The following is a 10197-nucleotide window of genomic DNA, read 5'->3' on the forward strand; positions in this document are numbered from 1 at the left end:
GAGGGAGGGAGGGAGGGAGGGAGGGAGGGAGGGAGGAAGGCCCTCAAAGTGATATATGAGAGTCAGTATTCTGCTCCCTCTTCCACATGGCAAAAGAAACAAAATTTGTCATCACCCACTGAGAGAGTATACATAATTATTCAATAATTTGCACCATGAAAATATGACTCATGTGCATGTTGCATTTTTCCTTGGAGGAGTATGTCAGCAAATATGATAGAAAATGCATCTTAAAGACAAATAAATTAGTGAGAATATAAAAATTTTGTTGCACTACCATATGAACAGGCCCCTTTCCAGGGAAGATTTAAACCTCCACGCCTGTCAAAGACGGACAACGAAGGAAGTCTTTCATTCTGTGATTATTCTTAAGCTCTTAGAGGTTGTACCTAACAGAACCAGTTTCCATGGAAACAGGAATTATCTGTTCAAGTCTGATCTTTCCCGTGCATAGTTAGATTTGACAGCTAAGTGAGCACTGCTTTAGAAGGCACATATAACCCAGAGAAGTGCACACACACACACACACACACACAGAGTTAAAAGCAATTGGAAACGCTAAGGTTAAAACTTGCAGCCAAAGTTATTCATCTTTTAAATGAGACTTGTATTGCTTGAGGGGAATTAAATCGTTTTAAGCCATTGTCATCTTAGAATGCTGTAAATTGAGGTAAAAAATAATCTGGAGAGTAATTTTTTATTGTTTAATTTTTTATTGTTCTTGTTTTTGTTTAAGGTAAATTTTATTACACTAGCAAATATCAGGAAAAAAAGTAGATACCTGTATATTTCAGCATGGAAAGAGTGCTCAGGATTAGTAATCCAGTTGTATAAACAAACAGGCAGGGTAGTTCATACGCATTTTATTACCATAAGAATCTAAATATTATAATTCTAGAAAATAGGTGGCCTTGTTCTATTCTTCAAATATAAAATGATCCAGCATGCTATGCTAAGTGATCCCCTAATATCACACAGGTAGAATATAATTTCAAGGTTTGTATCCTAGAGATTATATAAAAAAAATTTAATTACCAATCTTAAATTATTAAAAGTAAAGTAACATGAGCTGCCAAAATTCATTTCTAATTTTATGACTTATTTTAATATATTAATGAAGCATCTTTTATAAAGATGAAAGGATATACACGTTATATAAAATTTATACATACAAATTCCAATAAAGACTGATATTTTGCAGTTATGCTCCACGTCTTGTTATTTTTCTCTGAAATGAGTAAAGCAGAAATTCTTCAAACCTTAGCTTTATGTTCTTCTACTAAGTTTTTTTTTAATTGGTACACATTTGGAAACAATCACCAAAGAAGAGGAACAAATTAATGGTTCCGTTTAGCAAGGAATAAAGATGAATAAATGAATAAAGATGAGTCTACGTACCATAAGAAAATAATCTCTAACCTATCTCAGATGAATTTATCTGAGCCCATTCTGGCTAAGGTATATTTGAGTGGGTGGCAGGAAATTAAATTTCCCAAAAAATTTAATAATAAAGAATGGAAGGAAAGTTCTATCACAGTTTTCAATATTTGAAATTATATTTCATACAGTACAAACCATTTTAAAAATAAATCAGGACTCCTTGGAGAAATAAGTGTTTTCAAGACTGTGGTATGGAATGTAAAACATGAACAAAAATCATTTGTGTGTGTGCTGGAAATTTAGAAAATAGTCAAGGAATGATAGGGATGTGCCAAAAAGATATAAGAGCCAGTTTGAACAAAATGTTTGCTAACCTAAGGAGATTTTGGGGATCGAGTAGGCTGTATGGAAAAAAACCCAGCTTTCTCAAGGCAAAGAGTATAGCAGGGATAGACACATGAGGCAATTTTCCCTCAAGACCCTCTCAAATTGATGTGTCCAGGGCTGTCTTTGCCTTAAATTAACTTTCTGTTCCTGAACAAGACACTTGCAGGTTAATTCTTTTAATTCTAAATGAAATTTTTTTTTACTGTGAATGCCGCAAATAAGATAAAATAATAAAATGTCTCTCACTACAGTCTCTGAACTACAAATATACCCAAAAATAAAGGTCAAAAAGTTTACTTGGTAAAGGCACTAAGAACACAAACTTCAGGTAACCCCTAGTCAAGCAAAATACAGATAAGTACATCACGCTGATCCGTGGGTAACCTCTAGTCAAGCTAAAATATTAAAAAGGGAAAAATAAATCTGAGCAAGTATGCCAAAAGTCACACAGACACATTCAGAGAGACAACAATTCCAAGTCAATTCTTCCAAATCATTAAATAAATAAATAAACATGCAATCCAAAAGAGCCAAACACACCCTTTTGGTGAGGAGGCTCACATGATAAGCTAAAATGTCCAACCAATAACACAATTTTATGATTATACTCAGAAAATGTAACTGTTTGGAATTGATCTCTAGTGAACAAAGAATTCAAAACAGCCCTTATGAATGTATTCAAAAGGGTGAATAGAGTATATCTAAAAATTAAAATGAGACATGGTGACAGTGTCTATAAATACAAAATACTATGGAAAAAATATTCTTTAAATATAGTCAAATAAAAACTTAGTACTTGAAAATATGATAACCAGAATGAAATGTTCACTAAATGAAGTACAAAGAAGTTTTGAATTGGCAAAAGAATTGGCAAATTTTATGACAGATCAATAGAGGTTATTCTAAGAAAAGAACAGAGAAATGAAAGAATAAACACAAAAATAGCTGCCAAAAATGAAGGACACTAATGTTTGTGTAATGGGAAAACTGTAGACAAAAATAAATTATGGAAAAAATATCTTACTAAACGCTTTTTCTCTATAATGAAATGGACTAGGAAGTCAAGAATGAGCTAAAACTACAATTAACATGAAGAGATCCACACTAGTCATGAGTGAGTCAAAATTTCGATGCTAAAGATAAAGTCTAAAATGTAGTAGGAGAATCAAGTGACTCATTATGTAATAGGGAAACAATAGAATTAACTGTTAAATCACCAGAAGCAATGGGGCCAACATTCACAGGTCCTGAAATTAAAATTATCATCAGCAAAGTATGTTGTATCTATCAATATCATTTATAAAATGTAGGTGAAGTGTGGCCATCTGAGATAAGCAAAGCTCAGAGAATTTATTATTAGAAGACTCTTCTGACAGGAAACACTGAACTGGACTGTTGACCAGAACACTAGTGAATCCAAAGTATAGCATGTACAACAAAGTATAACACAGAGTATTTTTAAAATTCCCTATACTGGTAGTTGTATAAATAACAACAATAGCTAAAAAGACAAGCAACTGTTTCTTAATTTTTAAGTTATTTAGGAAGTAGTTGGAGACAATATTTGGTAAAGAACAAAGATGGTGAATTTATGATACCTAGAACACAATTTCCTTGGTACTAGTAAAGCAGACGTGGTTGGGAAAAGTTGAATCAATTATAAAATGACATGCTGGGGATGCAGTTCAGTTATATACAGAGCCTGCCTGGCATTCACAAGATCCTGCGCTTTATCACTCCTAGTGGGAGAAAAAGAAAGAACTCATCCAACAAAACAGAGACAGACAAATTTCAGAGCCAGGTATCATGGCGTCTGCCTATTATTTCAGGATTTGGGAGGCTAAGGCAGGAGCATTGCCGGGTATTCAAGTACATCCTAGGCTTCAGAGTGAGTTCCAGGTCAGCTTGAGCTGCCGAATGACTTTGGCCTTATAAAAACAAATGCAAAAGAAATAAGTATCATATTTTTATCTCATGTGCAGAATAAAAATTTGAAGGGTGTGTGTGTGTGTGTGTGTGTGTGTGTGTGTGTGTGTAGGTAAATATGATAGAAAAGAACTATGAGAGGAAGAGATCTCTAGAAAAGGGAGCGGGTAGATCAAGGGAACATTTGGATCCTGAAAACATAAGGGGACACTACTTGCTGAAGGAACAAGATCAGATGGAAAGAGGAGTTGGAAGGAACAATATCTGTATTTAATAAAGACAAACTGTAGTAGTATATGTGTTTAAGTTTCATAATGATATGCATTATTAGTTGTATGTTAATCAGAAATTAATAAAAAGGAAAACAAATTCTTCAAACAAATAAAGAAAGGATGGTTGAAATAGCAAAAAAAATAAATAAATAACCAGATCAGTGGCAGTAAGATACCTAGAACATATTCTTATAGAAATGTCATTTGCATTTCTCCCCCAACAATTTATCATTCCTTTTGATAAATTCCCATTAAAATAACATTATGTTTTGAAATTTAAATTTTTCAAGTAAAATAGTTTTACTTATCCGTTAAAAAAAGATAAACCAGGCAAATATAAACCACCCCAAATATATCTTTGTAAAAATATTGAGCTCAAGCCAAAATGACAATACACTTGAATAAATAAACAAATGTCAATACAGTGTTTGTAACTATGAATATATAATCAAAGTAGGCATTGCTGATTCTTTATTTGTTAAAATATAATTGTTATAATTACTCTATACATTTTTTCTCAATTTTTCATAAAATTGGAAATTTATAAAGGTGTCAGATCATGTTAAAGCCATGTGTGTGTTATCCAGTCAACTTCAGAGATCTGTGAATGTTTAGAAACTGTGGTGAGATTAGCATTTTCGATTATTTGCTTAGAATTATATCAGCTTAGGCTAATCATTAGATTTTTTTTTAGACTTACATGAACATTCTTGAAAACAAACAAAATACAAAAATAAAAGAATGATGAATGCATACATCCAGTTTCTTAAAGGCAAATCCTGATACCCCAATACCATACTTCATCTTTCTCTTCAAATCCTCTCTTCTCCTTTTAGATTTAGAAGGAAACACTTCGTGCTATTTTCTTTTTTATTCTAAACTTTTAACATTCCAAAATTATTCCCTAGGACATTGAGAAGACCACTGGATTTTGTTTTAAGGGTAATGTCACTATTTAAAAATCTTTTTTTTTTTAATTGAGAAAAGGGGAAAAAAAGTTTCAGCCTCCTCCCAGCCTCCCATTTCCCTCCCCCTCCTTCCACCCTTCTTCCCCTCCCCCCACTCCTCTCCCCCTTCCTCTCCAGTCCATAGAGCAGTCAGGGTTCCCTGCCCTGTGGAAAGTTCAAGGTCCGCCCCCCCTCCGTCCATGTCTAGGAAGGTGAACAACCAAACTGGCTAGGCTCCCACAAAGCCAGAACATGAAGTAGGGTCAAAACCCCGTGCCATTGTCCTTGGCTTCTCATCATCCCTCATTGTTTGCCATGTTCAGAGAGTCTGGTTTTATCCCATGCTTTCTCAGTCACAGTCCAGCTGGCCTTGGTGAGCTCCCAATAGATCAGCTCCACTGTCTCCGTGGGTGGGTGCACCCCTCACAGTCCTGACTTCCTTGCTCATCTTCTCCCTCCTTCTGCTCCTCATTGGGACCTTGGGAGCTCAGACCAGTGCTCCAGTGTGGGTCTCTGTCTCTATCTCCATCCATCACCGGATGAATGTTCTATGGTGGTATGCAAGATATTCGTCAGTATTGCCATAGGATAGGGTCATTTCAGATTGCCTATCCCCAGCTGCCCAAGGGACTAACTGGGGACATCACCATGGGCTCCTGGGAGCCACTCTAGGTTCAAGTCTCTTGCCAACCCTAAGATGGCTCCCTTAACTAAGAATTGTGGTTCCGTGCTCCCCTGTCCAACCTTCCTTTATCCCAATCCTCCTGTTTCCCCAAGTTCCCCCCTCCTACCCTTCTAACTTTTCTCTCCCCATCTCCCTTTACCCCCATCCCACCCCACCCCCGAGATCCCAATTTTCTCCCCGGCAATTTTGTCTACTTCCCATAGCCAAGAGGATAACTATATGTTTTTCTTTGGGTTCACCTTCTTATTTAGTTTCTTTAGGTTCACCAATTGTAGTCTCCGTGACCCTTATTTATGGCTAGAAACCAATTATGAGTGAGTAGATCCCAGTCATTTGTTGCTAGTCTAGATGTTGATTGAAATCTGAATGGTACAACAGAACTTGTGTCCAATCCAGAGATTATTTAAATATTCATGTGCTATTTTGAAAATCTAATGAAATAATTTTATTATGCCATAAGAGGATATTTCTAGTATGCTCATATAATAATTCTACTTTTTTCCCCTAAAATTCATAAGGATACAGGATGGGAAACACACTTTGTATTCTGAATGAGATGGGATGGAGTGAGCTAATAGAGTAGCTTATGAAATGCAGGCCCACAATCTAAAACATCCTCTTAGGAAAAGATGTTTCTCATTACCCTATCCCTGTCAGAAATAGCAAGCAGAGCAAATACCAGCACTCCAGCTAATTCTAATAATAAACACCTTCAGAATTTTGATCAACCACTTAGCTCTTAACTTAGTGAATAACTTAAATACCCCAATATCCAAGTTTCTGTGTGAGAAATACCTAATGATTATGGACACATAACTCTTGATTCTCTGCCTGGTAATAAAACAACTACTTATATTATTTAAATTTGCTGAGCAAACTAAGATTGTGTTTCAATCATCATATCTGGAAATACATGAAAATGCTTATCAACTTTTACAACCTTGTCTTTAGCAGCTCTGTAAGAATAGAAACAGCATATGAGAAATGAGTATAGCTTCCAAAGGACAGGTGAGCCTAGTATGCTTAGACAGGTTCCTATAGCAACATAGTTACGTTCACATCCAACCTGGAACTTGTTTAGTTTTCTTTGTTAGTTCTCATTATGAAGAACTAGAAAAAGATGTGTTTCTATTCTAGCGGGTATATAAAGAGCACAAGTTCTAATAACAAAAACCTGACCTTACAGTTCTGCGCTGTCTCTTCTAAGCTGACATCAGAGCAACTTAACTAGCTTCTTTAAATGCTAGTAATTCCATGGAAAACGTCAGTAATTAAACACATGTGAATAAGGAAAAAAGAAATCATCTATGTCAGTTTCATAAATGATCTACATTTAATAACTGTAAGTCTTTTTATTTATTTCCCATGATAGCTAGCATGCGGTGCTTTTATTGGAAAGAGCCAAAATAAGCAGATATATCACACTACTTTAGAGTTTAATTTTATTTCTCTAAACTACACACTGAGTTTACTAAGGGATACTTTTATGAGACCGGGGAGGGGGCAAAATCAGTCGCTACACCACTGAAGAAAATAAATTCTCCTCCCTAATGGAATACCAAAAAGCCCAATTTGTGCAGGCTTTGGGCATTTATATGTATTTAAATTTATTTGAAAAAAGACTCAGAATTTTCCTCTCATTAACTCCAACCTCTCTATAATTCCAAGCTCTATAACTGCGTATTAATTGCCCATTTCAAACATCCTTCTGGCTGTCTCTAAGCTATTTCATGCTTAATACAACTAACCAACCTGTCAATTTCTTCCCCGCTTCATTGTATCTTCCTCCTCTCGCAGACATCCAGACAATACCAAATTAGTACGGCCATTACCTATCCAGTCATGCATGTCAGCAGAGAGACTTTTGACACTTTCGTACCTTTAACCCCTCATTTAAGCCATTCGATCTAAATCACTCTCATTTTGCTTCTCACAGAGTGCATTCCATTTTCATTCTTGATTTTTGGTGAAAACTGTCAGCATTTTATGCCTGGGGTAATGTGAACATCCCATATTTAACTGACATTACCCATCTCATTTACCACATGGCAGTTAAGATGTTCGTTTTAAATCCCGTAAATTCTTTGTTGTGACCTAGCCTAAAACCACTGTATGGCTTGTTTACACTTGAAAACAACGTTCACACTGTGGATGTAATCTACTGATAACTCTGTTTTTAGTCTCTTCTTAGACCCTGACACTTCCTGTTTATCCCCTATAGGAATTTCCAGTCCTTGACTGTGCTATGTGCTTGTCCATATCATATATGTATACATGCTGTCATTTCTGAAAATTTTATCATCCCAAGCTACATAATTGGCTTCTTGTCTTTTAAATATCACTTTAAATTTCTGCTGAGAGGTCCTTTTTGTTTATTTCCTGCCTGGCAACTCCACACACTGTATTTTGATCCACATCTTGTCCATTGCACTCTCTGTCCCCTTCTTTCTCTTGCTCAAACCCTTCTTCTTCCCAAGTAGTCTCTTGCTAATTTTCACATCTTTTGTTTTATTCTGTATTTACACATTGAGTTTAGTAAGCAGTGCTTATATGAGCATGGTGAGGGAAAACTCACCAGTGAGTACAGCATTGGAGAAAATAAGTTCTTCTCTTCTGTGCTGAAATGTTGAAAGGCTTGATTCTGTCCGGGTCTCGGCAGTTAACTACAGTAGAGATAATTTCATGAGTACAACTGCCATGTCCCATCCAAAAATTTCTCCATCCTCCAGCATTGATATGATCACTACTTCCTTATAAGAAAATTCCTGAAGCAACTGAAATTTGTACTTTCTTGGAACATCAGTGAACTAAAGTTTCAGACAAAATGCTGCATCAAAGATAGATAATCATGTCTAAATCAACTTGAACACAGGGAAGTGGTCAGGAGCCACAATTTTGTGGGATTTAATTAAATGGCAATTTGATGAGCTGACATAAGATGAATTTGCCTGACGGTGAGCTCCTCAGAGTTCCACACTCTGGGGCTAAAATTGTGAAATCAAAAAGAGACTTCACTTTGAAAAAACCAATTAAATATATAACATTATCTAAGTTAAACACAATAAAAAGACAAGACCTATATTACATATGCAAGAAATTAAAGCAAGGATATGAATATTGGTTCTGGAATGTTAAAGAATAATTTCTAAAACTCTGAAGAGCAGCATAGCCAGAGTTGGGTTATATACTTGAAACCCTTGAAAAGACAAAAAGTGAAAAAAACTTACAAGGAGAAAGACACTGTCTGAGCAGAACAATATCTCTTAAATCTTTCCTAATAAAAGGAGCCAAAGCTACTTCCAAGAACCACCCCCCTTGAAAGAGCAGCTAATGGACAAGAGTACAGAAAATACAAGATGACTCAGAAAATAATAAAGAAAACTTACCAAACAGACACATGAAGTACCGTGTAGGTGTTTTTACAGGCCAAGACTGGAACAATTTGGTTACTGAAGTACTTAATAACATTGGTGAATGTTAATCTATTGTATATGTTAAGAAATTAAGGGATAGAGAAAGGAACTTGGAGAAATTATTAACAAATTATAACTGAAGGTGAATGCCACGAAGCAAATTTAGAAGAGACAATGACACAGAAAAATAATCCATAGGTGAGAAAATTCCTTATCAGACATTCAAGAAAAACAAGAGTAGCTGTGAGCTTCTGGTGGTCCCCCTAAAAACTGCTTATATTAATTACAAAGGGAAGGCGATGTTCTTCATAGCAGAGTCATGACAAACAACATTTTAAACCAAATAATCAATGTTAGCATGCTCAGCATGGAAATGGCCAACCTGTGTGTCTCAGATGTGATGCAGTGGGGAATGGAGATTGGCTTGGGGACAGTCCTTCCAAGACGCCCAACTCAAATTGAACTTTGGACGGTTCATTAAAAACCTAAATACCTAGTTTAGAAAACTTCAATTCCAAAACAGTTAAAGCAAGAAAAAGTAATCTGAGCCTTAGATCTACTGGCACTTGGAAGATTGAACACCAGAGACACAGATAGCCCCCACTACACCAATCAGAGGAAAAGATGAGTAGACCAGGTAAGAACACACTCAACACTACAAAGAGCAACACGACACCATCAAACACTACTGGGTCTACAACAGCAAGACTTGAACAAACAAATGTAGATGAAGCAGAAGAAAAACACCTAAAAAATAACTTTAGAAGAATGTTTGTTTTTTGAGAAAAAAAAATGAAAATTTCCTTCAAAGAAATGGAGGAAAAGAAGAAGAAAACATTGGAAGAAATCAACAAATCCCTTAAAGAAAAACCAATAAAAAGCAATCAAATAGATGAAAAAAATAATTTAACTTTAAAAGTGAAATAGAGACAATAAAGAAAGCACAAACTGAGGGAAATACGGAATTGGAAAATATGAGGAAACGATCAGGAACCCCAAATGCAAACAAAAACAGCAGAATACAAGAGATGGAAGAGAAAATCTCAAACGCTGAAGATACAATAGAGGAAATAGACTCATTGGTCAAAAAAAAAACATTAAATCTAATAAAAGTTTAACACAAAGTAACCAAGAAATATGAGACATCATGAAAAGACTAAACATAAGAATAATAGGGATAGAAAAAA

The sequence above is a fragment of the Microtus ochrogaster genome, unplaced genomic scaffold, assembly GCF_000317375.1.
Source record: "Microtus ochrogaster isolate Prairie Vole_2 unplaced genomic scaffold, MicOch1.0 UNK8, whole genome shotgun sequence".
Lineage (NCBI taxonomy): Eukaryota > Metazoa > Chordata > Mammalia > Rodentia > Cricetidae > Microtus > Microtus ochrogaster.